We start from the raw sequence: 17,935 nt of genomic DNA, 5'->3' as shown, positions 1-17,935 counted from the left end.
ACCTAGAATATGCAGATTCACAGAGACAGAAAGAATAGTGATTACTAGGGGCTGGGGCAGGGGAGAATGGGGAGTTATTGTCTAATTGGTAAGTTTTGGAAATGGATAGTGGTGTTGGTTATACAACATTGTGAATGTACTTAATGCCACTGAATTTTACAGTTAAAACTACTTAAAATGGTAAATTTTATGTTACGTGTATTTTATCACAATAAAAAAAATACTAAAAAAAAAAAAAAAGAAAACCATAGAATCCAGAAAGAAGTGGTACAGCATCTTTCAAGCACTGAAGGAAAAGAACCATCAACCCAGAATTTTATATTCAGCAAAAATATCCTCCAAGAATGAAGGGTAAATCAAGATATTCTCAGATGTAAGAAAACTAAGAAATTTTGCCAGCAGATCTACCTTAAAAGAATGGCTAAAAGACGTTCTCTAAACAGAAAGGAAATGATAAAAGAAGGAATGGTAGAACATCCAGAAGGAAGAAAGAACATGGTATGCAAAAATATGGGTAAATACAGTATAATATAGACTTTCCTTCGGATTTTCTAAATTATGGCTGATGATTGAAGCAAAAATTATAATGCTGTCTGATATAGGGCGTAGAGGATATAAGACTATTATAGTATAAATGAGGGAGAGTAAAGTCATATAAAGAAAGGTAAGGTTTCTAAACTTCAATTGAACTGGTAAAATGATGACGACACCACTAGACTGTAATAAGTTATGTATATATAATATTATACCTAGAACGATCACTAAAAAGCTATATAAGAGTTACACTCAAAAACTATCTATAAAATGAAGTTCTAAAAATATTCAAGTAACCTACAGGAAGATAGGAACAAGAAAAAAGAAGTGAAAAACAGAACAAACAGAAAACAAGAATTAAAATGGCAGACTTAAGCTCCAACATAATGATAATTACCTTAAATGTAAAGGATCTAAGTTCACCAATTAAAAGACAGATTAGCAGAGTGAATTTAAAAAAACATGCTGCAGCTAACAACAAGGTCCCACTGTATAGCACAGGGAAGTATATTTAATATCCTGTGATAAACCAAAATGGAAAAGAATATGAAAAAGGATGTGTATATATATATGTATAACCAGGTCACTTTGCTGTACAGCAGTAATTAACACATTGTAATTCAACTATACTTCAATTAAAAAAAATCCTATTCATTATCCTTTCCACTGAACCCTCATTAGCACAGTAAAACAAAATATATCACAACCTGATTCTCAATTAATGTCATAAAGCATATTATTCTACCTAATATTCTACATACTCCTGTTGAAGAAATAAAAATTTGTGGGAAAAAAACCATGATGCAACTATATGCTATCTACAAGAAACTCCAAATATGACAATATAGGCAAGTTGAAAGTAAAAGGATGGAAAAAGATATATTGAGCAAATATTAATTAAAAATAAGCAGAAGTGCCTATATTAATGTCAGATAAAGTAGACTTCAAGGAGGGAAGAAAACTAAGGGGGAAAAATAGAAGTGCTGGGACACTCCTTTTGCATGGCAAAGAGTCAAGAGTTACTTTATAGAGTTGATGAAAAGGAAATAAACAGTAAATATATTCCTTAAAGTTACAATGGTAAGAAATATAGGAGCTGAAAATAATCACATTGGGGGGAATTAAGGAAGCAGTAGATTTGGTATGAGTTAGCTAAATCCTCTTCTGCCTTGGCAGAAAGTCCATGGATAGTGTCCTAAATTAACGAATTTATTGATAGTGACAATCGGCTTAAATGAGTTAAAATGGGAGTTCTTAAGAGTGGGGAAGATGACTATGGTTTGCTCATTTAAGTCCTTCTATACCATTAGATTATTAAGTCTTGTGCGTGTATTACTTTAGTAAACATTTAAAAATATTTTAATTAAACCAGAAGTGTCTACTGTGACTGACAAGAGCATAATGACTGAAATCCCTTGCATGGTGTTTGAAATCATTTACAGGCTAGTTTTACCTCTCTATTTCTATCCATTTCTCTATTTCTATCCATTCCTTAGAACACTTTGCTTTAGCCACATCAGAAAACAAAGTCTTACTTCTCTTGTTAGCTCTTCAAGTACCTTCTCACCGATCAAGACCCTACTGAAATGTAAATTCCTCTGTGGAGCCTTTCTCAGATCAAGCAGGCTCCACCCCCAAGGGTAGAATTATTTTCTCCTTTCTAGCATGTTTTTTTTTTTAAATTCCATTTTTATATGCAATGGGTATACAATATACCTTTTGAGTTCTAATAAGTAAACAGAAACATAAATTCTGGGAATTCAAAATAGGAAGTATTTCACATATTCACAGGGAAAAAGTGAGAGGATTGTGCATGTAATAAGAAAATACAGGGGCAACCACATTAAAAAAGGGACATTTGTTAGTGGGAAAGTACAGTCTGTCCCCCTGGCAATTCTAATGGAGCACATTTCATGACAACTCCTCTTCTCTCCCTGACTTCATGAAGATTCACCATATGTCTTGTAAGTCACAAACCTTATTTTTAGAGCAATATATTATTTCTAAGCTTGACTTCAAGCCACACATCTTTTCTACTTAGAGGAGATATACTGTTTCCAATGTCAAATAATTATGTTAACCCAATTTTAATGGGATTTGGAATGTGATAGAAGAAACAGGAATCAGTTGATAATGAGAATCTGACAGCATTTTCTTGCTTCCCAAGCAAATAACTTTCTGCAAAAGTCCTGTTTGAAGGCATAATTACCAAGCTTTTTTCCATTGGCATGTGGCTACTTCTAATATTCTATGAAAACAGTCTTATTTTGTGGTTCATTTCATGGCAGATTATGGCCATTCAGTGAAAGGGTACATTATTATTTATTTTCCTGTGAATGTGTCCAGATTTTTAAATTGTTATCAAGGACTGGTTGTTCTGATGCAATGACTCTTATAGTACCATATGTCCGGAAATTTTGAAACAATGATTTGAGGATTTACATATGCTTAGTTATTAATCTGAATGTGTAAATTCAAAAGGCAAAGTTAAGGATGTTTTCAGTAGCAAACCTTAGTTTTCACTGAAGTATATGTCCTCAAAATTATAGAGCAGCTACATAATTATATTATTACAACTTATACAAAAATATATTTCATATAAAATTATAAGAAAAATAAACTTGCCAGAACATGTAGAATTGCAAAGTGATATGGTGTACTTAGAAAGAGAGCTATATTAGGAGTGAGAAGAGTTGGGCCTTCTGTCTAAACTTCAAGTTCAAGGCTCTGCAATATTGGGCAAATCATATAACTCCGCTAATCCTCAGTATTTTCATCTGCAATATGGGAATTCCCATTATTAGAATTGTCATGAGACTCAAATGAAAAAATGTATTCAAAATCACTGTAAACTTACAAATATAAGGTAATGTTATTATTCAAATTGCATAGAATTTGTAGCACAGTCTTCTAAATATCTTCAAAACTGGCAACCTTTTTTTCTTTAAGGATAACTTTGATAGTCAAAATTCATCTGAAGCCATGTCTGGTCAGTAAATTTGATGCTCCAATTAGCTAATACTGTTTTTGGTTAAGAAAAAAAAGAGCTATAAAATAGATATTTTTAAAAGCAGTCACATAAAATTACTGAAAGCAATGTTTTAAAAGTTCCCAAAATGTTTTGAATTATATCAACATCCCAAAGATGACTAGTTTGAAGCCTTAACACTAATTGATTGCATTTCTTTGGTTATGTTTCTTAAAAGAATATGTTTATCTGCTTTTTAATAGTGTTTCCATGTAAGCTCCTAGGTTATTCTATCTTAAGTCTACATGTTTCGTTTAAGATACTGCTCTACAAAAGTTTAAAGTAGAGCACAAGATAATTAAGTAAATTTATGTTTGTAAAATGAGACATATGAAATATTCAGTTATTCTTGTGTGGCTATGGAAAGGTAAATAAAAGGTCAGCTCCTATAAACTATTCCTTTTGTCAGGATTGTGAGTAAAGATAGGAAGGGGAAGGGAGGGGAGTAGGGAGAAAAATGTTTGCACTACTGAAGTACCACTTCACTATCAACATATTTAATGAATACCTGAATAAAACAAAATTGGCTTAAAAAATTAAACCTTGCCTTTGCTTTCCATTTATGGAAATACCCTTTCTGCAGGCTAGATGAAGGTAAACTGTGGTTTAATGTTCTCCCTCCCAACCTATGTACCTGTAGTTCCTACATAGCATTGTCAGAATCCTCACATGGCAGGGGAAAGCAAAGGTCATAGAATTATTATATGTATTTTTCTCAAAAAAAAATACTGTGCCATGGGGAATTCCCTGGCAGTCCAGTGGTTAGGACTCCACGCTTCCACTGCAGAGGGCATGGGTTCCATCCCTCTTCGGGGAACTAAGATCCCGCAAGCCTCTCGGTACAGCTAAAACAAACAAACAAACAAAAAACAAAACAAAACAAAAACAAAAACTGTACCATGCTTAGAAAATATAGAACCTCATTTCCTTAATGGCACAACTTCTGGTATGCATAATCTCACGGAAAAAGAAAGACTAATCGCATGCAAAATTTATACCTGAACAGGAAGATGAAGTTGTAGCTAATTGGGAAGGAGATTAGAAAGATGGTGGAATTAATAACTAAATCCAATATTTAGTTTAAAAACACTATTCAGAAATTATATTAGGTACCCAATGTGATCTTGCTTTGGGGGTAGAGATATTGTTTTCCTACATGCAGTGAGTTTCTCTTGTATCGTGGCTTTTTAATATTGTATTGATTACTCAATTTTTCTTGGTCCATTAGAACATAAATATGTAAAAATAGCAGGCTATTAAGTCTTTTTCAAAAACTGTTAGTATAATCAGAAGTGTTCTGTTAACATGCAGTGTACCTCATTTTTAGTATGAAAAATATACTTGGACTCTGATGGGATCTTATGGAGGTTTGGTTCAACAGCCATGTAAAAATGAAACATCTGTTAGTACTAATTTACCTGTTTTAGTAAGTCACATAAAAGAAGCAACCTAAAGCAACCATTGATACAAAGAGTTCCTGTATGCATTTGATAAAGATGACTCCAACTGATACCTGCCATTTATACAATTGTATTTTGCATTCACTTTGAATAGATCAAAGAATTAAATAATTTGCTAACACTTTAGTTGTGCTTCTTAGAAATCAGTTTCTGCAGATTAACATAGCTGCCATTATCACTGTAGGGGAGACAAAATAATTTTCCCTCTACCCTTCTGAGTTCTTAGCTGAGACCTCAATAATCAAAGATGGGTTAACAAGAGAGGTGGCTTTAGAATTCAGGATTAAACACCACCTTAATAGGGAAAGGGGAGGGGGGTAGTAGGCCTCTTAGGGGAGATAAAATGATTTTTAGGGAAGATGAATGGGGGCTTTAAAAGAAGAGATGGGAGGTATGATAGTTTGTGACAAAGTTTGTCTGGGTGTGGTGTGTACTTCTAGACTCTCCTGTGGTAGGAGTCAGCCCTCTTTGGTTGATGAAACTCCTAGGGAGGGGATTTATGATAACGGAATTCCTTTAGGAGGATTTATCTTTAGGCAGATAAGGGGAGTTCAGAGAAAGCCTCTCCCTGCATTTGCTGTTTTCAAGTGACTTCAGCTCAAAATAATCAATATACCAAGCAGCATATTTTGGGGTGGCATATTTTGCTTCCTTTCATTACCTTACGTATTATCCTACAGTCAAGGCCTGGAAGAAATATATTAAGATCGGTAGAGAGAATCAAAAGCTCAAGGTAAGTGGAACTTGTGTCACTTTCTCCATGAACTGTTAGAAAAATATTCTCAAGCAAGGAAATTTATGACAATTTGACTTTGATGTTCTACTTTAATGATCTTTCTTTTCCCAAATGAGTACGGTCAAAACCTGTTTCCAAATTGACCAGTACCTAATGACTTCCTCAGACATAGACATCAGCTAAGCTCTACCATCAAATAGTTTGGAAGGAGGACCAATATGATCAGTGGTAATTTGAATAGGGATGGGCTGATTTAGCACGTCAAAACACTTCTGGTTGCATAGATTTGTGATCAAATGCAGTGAATTCTCATGCCTCAGATCTAAGCAACATATGTGGCCAAAACATTTTGCTGTTCAAGAGAAATGAGTTAGTATAGTGACATATCAGAATCATGAGAAAAGAAGGTTTGATTGTTTCAGAAGAAAAACTTACTGCCATAGCATCAGCATTCAAGAAAAATTTGTAACCACCTATAGAGATATATAGAAGACTTTTCAAGAAAAAGTAAGCAAAATCATTGAAGTAGAAGGCAAGCCTCCTAGAAAGTTGTTTGCTATGATGAAACCAAATGCAAGGTTTCATTAAAATAGAAGAAATCACCATGCAATCTGCTCCTCCCCCAGTATTTATCACAAATAGACTTTTGGGGAGGCGTTTGTACACATATAATGATCAGTGAAAATGTTCATAACAGCCAACCCAAATTTTCAATTCAGTTTAAAGGTGTTGGAGAAATGAAGAATGTCTGCAGTTATCTAATGAGTACATATTTCTCAGACTGCAAATTCAATTGTGATGGCAATGTGGGATCCTGGATAGGATCCTGGAACAGAAAAAAGACATTAGTGGAAAAAAATTGGTGAATTTAGAATAAAGTCTGTAGTTTAGTTAATAATATTGTATCAATGTTAATTTCCTGTTCTTGATAATCAAACTATGGTTATAACATTGGGGGAAGCAGGGTGAGGGATAAGGCATATAAGAGAACTCTCCCTGTACTACTTTTGCAACTTTTCTGTAAGTTTAACACAGGCACATACAGAAAGAGAAGCTTTACTTTTTATATAACTAAATGTAATCTCTAACTCAAGTGCCCAGAAAATTTTATCTAGTGACAGAAAAATTATTTATGTCTCAGAAAGTTTTATTTGGTCACAACCAGGTAAAGTTGGTCACCTTTAAGATTTTTCTTAAAGAAATTCATGGGTTTTGCCTTCTCCCCCTCCCCAAGGTAGATGTAAAGCTGGAAGGAAGCTTAAATATTTAAAAGTTTCCATAAAGTAGGCACATCTACTTGTTATGTTTGATTTGGTTGTGTCCTAAACTGACGTCCTCTGTAATGTGACTTCTCCTATCTAATCCTTGGGCCTATCCCTGGCATGCTGACATCTGCTAAAGTCAAACTATATACCTGTCTTGATCCCAGCTGTACATTCCTCTAGTTTAGTGGTCATTAGTAACACCTGTAGATCTCTCATAGGCTCATTAACTATTTCCCTTCATAGCTACTCTAACTCTCCAGGACTTTCAGATGCCACCCCACTGGAAATTCAGTGGGTTTTCACTGGCCCTTTCCAATATGGGCAAACAATAGCTATTGCACTTTTAATAGTTTGAAGGACTTTTCTTAAAGGTTTGCCATCTCCTTGGTCTTTACCCAGGATTCTTTATACCGTCTCACATACTCACACTTAGAGCAGCCCTCCCTTCCTCCACTATACGTGGCTCTCTTGTTTTCTCTCTTCAGATTTTCCTCCCTGCTTTGCCCTCCATCGCTAAGGCTTTTATTTAATCTGGGGGAGTAGAAAACTTATTTAGCCAGTACACTTCCTAAGTCTTTTAGTCTTATATATAGATCTTGAGTTTTTTTTAAGTACAATTTAAATACAGCTAAATACTCTGTGTGTACTGTTCAGTTTTGACAGATGCATAAACTTTATAACCCATACCATTACTAAGACCCAGAACATTCTCATCACCGTTCCCTTATGCCCCACCTCAGTGAATGTCCCCCACAACAACCATGATCTGATTTCTGTCATCATAGGTTATTAGTTTTGTCCATTCTAGAATTTCATGTAAATGAAATTATGCAATGTATACTTTTTGTGTCTTGCTTCTTTTTACTCAGTATAATGTTTTTGAAATTCATCCATATTGACACATGGATCTATAGTTCATTCTTTTTTGTTTCCGAAAAATCCCTGAAAAGAAATATTAGGAATCAAGTTTTTATACATTCTGTTTAATTTTAATTACTTAATACATGATTTTAAAGACATAGTTTTACCCTATGTATTTAGCTGATAAGTTTTGGTCTGTTTGTGGTAAGTAATTTAAATCTAAGAATTAAATTCTATCCCATAATTTTGCACATACAGGAAATTAGGATGGACTTTTGAAGGTTCAACATATGACCATTGTCTAGGAACCAATTAAAGACTGAATATTGCCTTCATCATAATCTTTAAATACTTCTGGAACATTGAGAAATAAAGAAGGCTTTAAGCAGTTGTCAGATGACATATAGAGGAATAGCATGTTGATGTCAGCTGAAGCAAAATATTGGGAGCCTCTTGGCTGAGCAGCTGCTCTCATACTAATATATCCCACATAGAAGTATTAAAATGGTTACCAGTAAAGTTTTACATACTTCTATTTGAGAAGACTGCAGCTTCACTGGAAGACTCTAGGTTTACTAGATTCTTCAGTACCTTCTAGCCTTCACTTATATATCCTAGTAACATTAAATATCAAAGCCTTTAGTACACATTTCAGGTTCTCCACAAAACTGGCGAATTTTAAAGTCTATTTTTAAATTTTAAAAATTGGTGGTCAATAAACTGCCTTGCCTCCTTTATAGAAAAAAAAAGTTCAGGCCATTATGTGAAGCTTTCCTAAATGTCCATCCTAACCCTAATTAGTAGATTAAAGGTCAAAACACAAGTCAACCTCCAAATATATAAAGGAAAAAATTTTGGTAAAATTAAATATTCAATCCCTATTTTAAAAAAATTCTAGTAAGGTACAACAGAAAACATTGTCTTCTTTAAATAACTTTTGGGGAGACCTCTAGTTCTAGCCCCATTCCTTCCAGGTTCTCCCTCTTACAACTAAAAAATCCTGGACATAACATAACAAACAATCATAGACTCTGAAAGGTAAAAAGAAGGCTGACAGTCTAGGTAACTTTTTTTTTTAATTTATTTTATTTTTGGCTGCGTTGGGTCTTTGTTGCTGTGCGCAGGCGTTCTTTAGTTGTGGTGAGCGGGGGCTACTCTTCATTGCAGTGCACGGGCTTCTCATTGTGGTGGCTTCTCTTGTTGCAGAGCACGGGCTCTAGGCACGCAGGCTTCAGTAGTGTGGCACGTGGGCTCTAGAGTGCAGGCTCAGTAGTTGTAGCACACAGGCTTAGTTGCTCTGTGGCATGTGGGATCTTCCTGGACCAGGGCTCGAACCCATGTAACCTGCATTGGCAGGCGGATTCCTAACCACTATACCACCAAGGAAGCCCCAGTCTAGGTAACTTTTGACTTGAGGAAAGACACAGTGATGAGTTCCCTGGGTTTCCTTGTTGTCTCCCAGATATTCTTTTTTTTTTTTTTAAACTTTTAATTTTATATTGAGGTATAGCCAATTAACAATGTTGTGATATTTTCAGGTGCACAGCAAAGCGACTCAGCTATATATATACGTGTATCCATTCTCCACAAAACTCCCCTCCCATCCAGGCTGAGACAGGGTATGGCAGAAGCCTCCCACCCAGAACTACCAACAGGCAAAGACAAAACAAAATTGCAAGAAAAGCCAATTCCCACTCTCTAGCCAAAGTACCAGGAAAAGCGTGGCCTAAGAACAGAAAACCTTTTGGGCAAGACCCACCCTATACCAGAGAAACAACATGGGGAAAAGTATGTCTCAGTGATAGTCCTCTTGGCGCAAGTAAGTGGCACTTTGATTTCTCCACTAGGTGGTGTTAGCAAGCTAAGTGGGAATCTGAAGCAGACAACAATTATCTGATTCTCCTGTAGAGGTAGTAATGATTGGACCAAGCGGGCAGTTGATTGCCCATCCCCTGCCTGATGGAAGCAGATGGCGCTCTGATTCCCCTACCAAGGTACTATTAGTGGGGCTGAGCGGGGAGCAGATCTTTCATTCCCCACCTGGCAGAATCAGGCAGTGTTCAGACTCCTCCAACAGGGTAGTTTCAGTGGGGTTCAGAGGTGAGCTGAGCCTTCAGTTGTACCTAGCAGCAATAAGATTTAACGAGGTGGTGGGAGGTGGGGCTATACCCCCTCTCCAATGTCAAAGGACTCAGTGGCAAACTAAGCCTCCACCTCTTCTGAGATCAATGAGACTAAATAAATGGTGCAAGTCAAGCCTAGTAAGCACCCTGCTTTCCAACTGCCTCTGGTGTCAACAAGGCCAGTGCCAAGTTGAACTTCCAAACTCACCCAGTAACAGTGAGACTGAATGATGTGGTGCTAAGCAAGTCTAGACAACACTTCTGTCCCCTCACTGATGGTGTCAAGGGGGCCTAGTAGGACGCTGAGCCTCCACACCCACCTGACAGCATCCTAGTTTCACCAGGAAGGGGTCAGCAGGACTGAAGGTAGAGCTGACCTTCCACCCCACCTATCTGCAATGAGACAGTGTGAGTCATTGCCCCACTTTTGCTGAGGTAGTGTTTGCAGGGACCAGCAGGAAACATAACACACACTCCACCTGGTGTGGGAGTTACACCTCAACAGGTGGACTGCCTGATCAAATAAAGATTAAATAGGATCCATAGTCTCATAATACAATTTCCAAAGTGTTGAGGATATAATAAAAAGTCACTCAGCACAGTAAGAACCAGAAAAATCAAACATGAATGAGAAAAGACAATTAATAGATGTCAACATCAAAAGGACTCAGATGTTGGAATTATCTGACAAAATTTTTAAAGCAGCTGTCACAAAGATGACTTAATGAACAATTATGAATTTTCTTGAAAAAGTAAAAATCTCACCAAAGAAAAAGAATCTATAACAAAGAATAAATGGTGATGACAGAACTAAAAACACAATAATCAAAATGAAAAACTCACTCAGTGGCTCAATAGTACAGTAGAGAAAATAGAGATAGAATAAATGAACCAGGGTACAAATCAGTAGAATTTACCCAATCTGAAAATCAAAGAGAAAATAGATTGGAAAAAAATTGAACAGAGTCTCAGGGACCTATGGGAGAATAACAAAAGAGAACATTTGTATCATCAGACTTCCAAAAGGAGAGGAGAGAGACAGTGGGACTGAAATATTATTCCAAGGAATAATGGCTAAAAATGATCCAAATTTGGAAAAAGAAACAAACCTACAGGTCCAAGAAGCTGAACAAGTCTCAAATAAGATAAACCCAAAGAAGTCCATACCATGACACATCATAATTAAACTTCTGAACACTAAAGACAAAGAAATAAATCTTGAAAGCAGCCAGAGAGAAATGCTGCATTACTTATAGGGAAACACCAATTGGTATGACAGCAGATTTCTCATCTGAAAATATGGAGATCAGGAGTAAGTGGCAGAACATTTTTCAAGCACTGAATTAAAAAGAATTGTCAACAGCAAGTTCTATATCTGACAAAAACATCCTTCTGCAATGAAGGGTCAATAAAGACATTCTGGGACAAAGGAAAACTAAGATAATTATTTTCTAGCAAGCCTCCCATTAAAGAATGGCTGAAGTAACTTCTCTAATCAGAAAAGTAGTGATAACAGAAGGAGGCGTGGAATTTCAGAAAGGAAAGGAAATTGGAATGTGTAAATATAGGGGTAAATATAACAGATTATCCTACTTCTCATGAGCTTCTTAAATCATATTTGAAGGCCGAAGCAAAAATTATAACACCAGCTGCTTGGTGCTTAACATAAGTAGAGGACACACTTTTTAAAAATATGTTTTTTAAATGGTGAGCATAAAGGGACCTAAATGGAAGTCATTTTTCTATACTTAACTCAAAATGGTAAAATGTTGAAACCAGTTCATTGTTATGTCATACACATATATGTGTATATTGCGTATATCTAGAACACTGCTAAGAAAACTACACAAAGAAATGTATTCAAAAACACTATACATTTATCAGGAGAGACTTCTTAAAAATGTTCAAATATGCCACTGAGAAATAAGAAAAGATAAGAAGCATAATGAGAAACAGAGAAAACAAACAGAAAACAAATAATAAAATGACCAAGTTAAGCCAAAACATATCAATAAATAACAAATGTAAATTGTCTATATACACCAATTAAAAAAGAGATTGGCAGAATGGCTAAAAATAACCCCCACAATTCACTTACAGTTTCTGGTCCAACATGTAAAGAGCTTGGAAGTTATCATTCTCATCCTCACAAGAAAAAAGCTGAAGAAACTGAAAATCAACAACTCTTAGATCTGTCAGCGAATTGAAGTTACAGGGAAAATCACAGCTCCCTAAACTGGAGAGACAATTGAATACAGAGACTTGCACCTTGCCAGGATCAGAAGCTGGAGCTGGAGCCTGGTAGGAACACATTGCTGGAGACTGAGCATAGACTAGCTTGAGAGATTAAAAACTCCTAGGGACTCAGCCTTAGGGGGACACCCATACTTCTGAGTTAAATCTCCAGGAGCACCACCAGATTCTCAGGGTGAAGGTTGGAGAAAAATCCCCTCTTGCTTTTGGCAGGGGAAGGGGAAAAGTAATTATTTTGAAATATGCCCAGGGCATTCTGTTCTTATTAACAAAGACCTGTTCTCAAGAGAAACTATTTTACCAGATCCTAACCCACATGGATTTTACCAGAGACTAACCAATGTGAAAGAAGGGAAATACCCATCTCCATCCTCCTTTAGCCTTCCTATCTCACCTAAGGAAAGGAAAAAAGCTGAGAAGCACTCACAAAGGTTATAGCCCAGGGGCCCAGGACAAGTGAAAGATGAAGCTCCCTTGGTAGGAATATATAATGCTTCTCCTTCTTCCATGTCTTTCCACAATATCAACAGGGCTTCTGTATAATAATAGGGAATTACAGCTGAAAGAACTGCAAGTCTCAGGCTCAAGTTAAGAAAGAGCTTCTAGGGAAACCCAAAGATAACTGAGAAGACAAAGACAAGGACACTAGAAGAAATCTTAGCTTCCCATACCTATAGTTACAGCAAACAATAAACACAGCCTAACTCCTAGCCAGATAAACATAAAACCTCACACTAAAGGCCTGTTTATCTCATTTCCTTTCCTGATGCATCATGTCTGGCTTTCAACAACAACAGCAACAACAAAATTACAAGACATGCTAAAAGGTAAAACAAAACAAAACAAAACAAAAAAGCCGTCTGAAGAATCAGTCCAAGCATCAGAACCAGGCTCACATATGGCAGAGATTTTGGAATTATCACAGTGATAATTTAAAATAATGATCATTAACATCCTAAGGACTGTAATAGAAGATTGGATAAATGCAGAAACAAATAGGTAGTGTAAGCAGAGAGATGGAAACTCTAAGAAAGACTCAGAAGGAAATGCTAGAAATCACAAACACTGTACCAAAAATGAAGAATGCCTTTCGTGGATTCATCAGTAGACTAGACATAGCTGAGAAAAGAATTAGTGAGCTTGAACATATGTTAATAGAAACTTCCCAAATGAATATAATGGGTGATTATAGCTTATGGATAAGTGAAGTGATAAGGGACGTCATAAGGGACAAGAGGGAGGAATTGGTAATATAAGGTACCCACACTACCTAAGAAGTGTATAGTGTTATTTGAAAGTGTACTTGGATTATTGTAAATGTATATTTCAAACTCTAAGACAACCACTAACACTTAAAGGCTGAGACTGTCAAAGTGGATAAAATGATAAGACCTAGCTATAGCACAAAAGGCAGAAAAAGAGTGGAAGATGAAAACAGAAACAAAGAACAAGGGCAACAAATAGAAAACAGTAATATGCTAGCTATTACTCCAACTATCTCAGTAATCACTTTGAATGTCAACCGTCTAAATGCATCAATTAAAAGACAAAGATAGTCAGAGTGGATCAAAAAACAAGACCAAACTATATGTTGTCTACAAAAAACCCACTTGAAATATAAAGACATATTTAGATTAAGTAAGTGGGTGTAGAAAGATGTACCATGCTAATATTAATCTAAAGAAAGCAGGAGTAGACATATTAATTTCAGAGTAGACTTCGGAGTAAGGAAAGGTATCCGGGATAAAGAGGGGCATTACATAATGATAAAAGGGTCCAATTTCCAAGAAGACACATGATCCTTAACTTGTATGCACCTAACTCTCTCTAACAGTAGAGTATCAAAATATGTGTGGCAAAAACTGATAGAACTGCAAGGAGAAATAGATGAATCCACTATTATAGTTGGATACGTCAACACCCCTCTATCAGAAATGGACAGATTTGGCAGGCATAAAATCAAGAAATAAAATGCAATCCCAAGGAACCTACGAAACATCTCCTAGGGCTAATAAGTTCAGCAAGGTATAAGTTCACAGGCCACAAGATCTAGATAAATAATCAATCTCATTTCTCTATATTAACATGTGGAAACCAACATTAAAAATGTACCATTTGAAATTGCTCCAAAGAAAATGAAATACTTAGGAATACACTTGACAAAACATGTACAGGATCTGTGTACTGATAATTATAAAATGCTGCTGCCAGAAATTAAAAAAAGATCAAAATAAATGGAGGGATATACCATATACATGTATTGGAAAACTCAACATAATAAGGATTTCAGTTCTCCCTGAATTTTATATCGATTTAGTGTGACTCCTATCAAATTCCCACAAATTTATATGTAGATATAGACAAGCTTACTCTAAAATTGATATGGATAGGAATAGACCCTGGAATACCTAAAACAATCTTGACAAGAAAAAATAAATTGGGCGGAAACACTCTACCCAATATTAAAACTTACCATATAGCTGCAGTAATAAAGACAACATGGTATTGGTGGAGGGGTAGGCAAATAGGACAATGGAACAGAATAGAGAACCAAGAAATAGACCCACACTAATAAGCCCTACTGATTTTTGACAAAGATCCAAAAGCAATCCAATGGAGGAAAGATAGTCTTTCAACAAATGGTGCTGGAGCAATTGGAAATCCATACACCAAGAGGAAAAAAAACCCTCAACCTTAAGTTCACACCTATGCAAAAGTGAACTCAAAATATGTGATGGACTTAAATATAAATTTTATAACTATTAATCTTTTTAGAAAAATCTTAAAAGAAAATCTTTGGAATCTAGGGTAGGCAAGGAACTCTTGGACTTGATACCAAAAGCATGATACATAAAAGGTAAAATTGATAAGTTGGACCTCATCAATATTAAAAACTTTTCATCTGTGAAAGACGATGTGAAAAGGATGAAAAGACAAAGCTACAGACTGTGAGAATGTATCTGCAAAGCACATATCCAACAAAGGACTAATATCTAGAATGTAGAAAGAATTTGCAAAAGTCAAAAGTAAGAAAAAAAAACAATACAATTAGAATATGAGCAAAGACATGAAGAGACCAAGGAAAATACACAGAAGACAAATAAGGAATAAAAAGATGCTCAATATCATTAGTCATCAGAGAAGGGCAAGTTAAACCACAATGATATACCACTACACACTTATCAGAATGGCTACAATAAAAAATAGTGACAGCACCAAATGCTGGAGAGGTTACAGAGAAACTGATCACTTACATCTATTGAAGGTAGGAGTATAAAATAGTATAGCCACTCTGGAAAACAGTTTTTCAGTCGCTTATAAAACTAAACATTCAATTACCATACAATCCAGCAAATTCCCTCTTGGTCATTTACCCTAGAGATATTAAAACTTATGTTCACACAAAAACCTGTACATAAATATTCATAGCAGCTTCATTCATAATAGCCAGAAATTGGAAACAGCCCAGTTGTTTTTCATAACTGAATGATTGAACAAACTGTGGTACATACATGCCGCAGAGTACTAGGCAGCAATAAAAAAGAAAATTATTAATACATGTGACAACTGGATGAATTTCCAGGTGATTATACTGAGTGAAAAAATCCAGTCCCAAAAGTTTACATACTATATGATTCCATTTATATAACATTTTTGAAATGACAATATTAGAAATGGAGAATGGATTAGTGGTTGCCAGGTGTTAGGGGACAGTGAGGGTAGGTGGGTATATTTATAAAAGGGCAACACAACAGTCCTTCTGTTAATCAGACTGTTCAGTGTCGTGATTGTGGTGGTGGATACATAAACTTATGCATGTGATAAAACTGTATAGCCCTAAATACACACACATGCACACAGATAAGTACACATAAAACTCTAAATCTTAATAATATCAGTGCGTTGCATTAAGGTCAATGTACTGGTTGTAATATCGTACTATAGTTTTGTAAAATGTTACCATTGCATGAAACTAAATAAAGAGTACACAGGAGCTCTCTGTATAACTTCTTACAACTCTATGTGAATCTACAATTATCTTAATGAAAAATTCACTTAAAAAACATGATATCATTTATAATCACTCCAAAGAAAATTAAATACTTAGGAATGCACTAATAAAACAACACATGATGCCTAGAGCAAATGGACATATGTAGACCCCGCCAAAAAATGAAACTTGACCTAAACCACACACTTTATACAAAATTCAACTCAGAAAGAATGAAAGACTTAAATGTAAAATGTAAAACTATAAAATTTTCAGGAAGAAATAAGGGAAAATCTTCAGAATCTAAGCTGAGGCAAAGATTTCTTAGACATGATGCCAAAAGGCTCATAAAAGGAAAAATTGACCTCATTAAAATCATTTGCTCTGTGAAACACTATATTAAGAAGATGAAAGCTGGGATGAAGTGAGAGAGTAGAATGGACATACATACACTACCAAATGTAAAATAGATAGCTAGTGGGAAGCAGCTGCATCGCACAGGGAGATCAGCTCGGTGCTTTGTGACCACCTAGAGAGGTGGGATAGGGAGGGTGGGAGGGAGACACAAGAAGGAGGGGATATGGGGATATATGTATACATATAGCTGATTCACTTTGTTATACAGCAGAAACTAACACAACATTGTAAAGCAATTATACTCCAATAAAGATGTTAAAAAATAAAGATGAAAACACAAGCTACTAACTAGGAGAAAACATTGCAAACCACATATCTGACAAAGAACTAGTATACAGAATATATTAAGAACTCTCAAAAATCAACAATAAAAATTAGAGAAAGGGCAAAAGGCAGAAACAGACATTTCACTGAAGAGGATATACAGATAGCAAATAATACACGAGAAGGTGTTCAAAATCCTTAACCATTAGGGAAATGCAAATTAAAACCACAATGAGATATTGCACACCTATCAGAATTGCTAAAATTAAGAATGACGACACCAAATGCTGGCAAGGATGTGGAGAAACTGGATTATTCATAGATTACTGGTGGGAATGTAAAATGGTACAGCCACTCTGTAAAACTGCTTTGTAGTTTCTTACAAAATTAAACATGAAACTACCATGCAACTCAGCAATTGTCCTCTTGGGCATTTATCCCAGAAAAATAAAAACTTAACATTCACACAAAATTCCATACATGAATGTTCATAGCAACATTTTTATAATAGCAAAAACTGGAAAAAACTCCAAATATAAATACACTATTTCTACTGGAAAAAAATATAAATATATCAGATACCAAATATAAATATACTATATGTAAAAAATCTACAAAAGAAAGGTGAAAGGATGAAAAAAGGTATACCATGTAAACATTAGTAAAAAGAAAACTGGAGTGGTTATATTAATATCTGACAAAGTAGACTTTAGAAAAAGGAAAATTACCAGGCATAGAAGAGGGACATTATTTAATAATGAAAGGCTTTAGTTACCAAAAAGTCATAACAATCCTAAACATGTATGCAACTAACCACAGAACTTAAAAATACATGAAACAAAAAATGAGAGAAAGGAGAAATAGAAAAATCTACAATTATACTTGAGGTCTTCAATACACCTCTCTCAGTGATCAGTAGAACAAGTAGACAGGAAATCAGCAAAGATATAGAAGATATGAATTACAGTATCAATGAACTTCACCTAATTTACATTTATACACT

The sequence above is a fragment of the Balaenoptera musculus genome, chromosome X (assembly GCF_009873245.2).
Source record: "Balaenoptera musculus isolate JJ_BM4_2016_0621 chromosome X, mBalMus1.pri.v3, whole genome shotgun sequence".
NCBI lineage: Eukaryota > Metazoa > Chordata > Mammalia > Artiodactyla > Balaenopteridae > Balaenoptera > Balaenoptera musculus.
The sequence above is the reverse complement of the archived record's forward strand: the minus strand, read 5'-3'. Positions refer to the sequence as shown.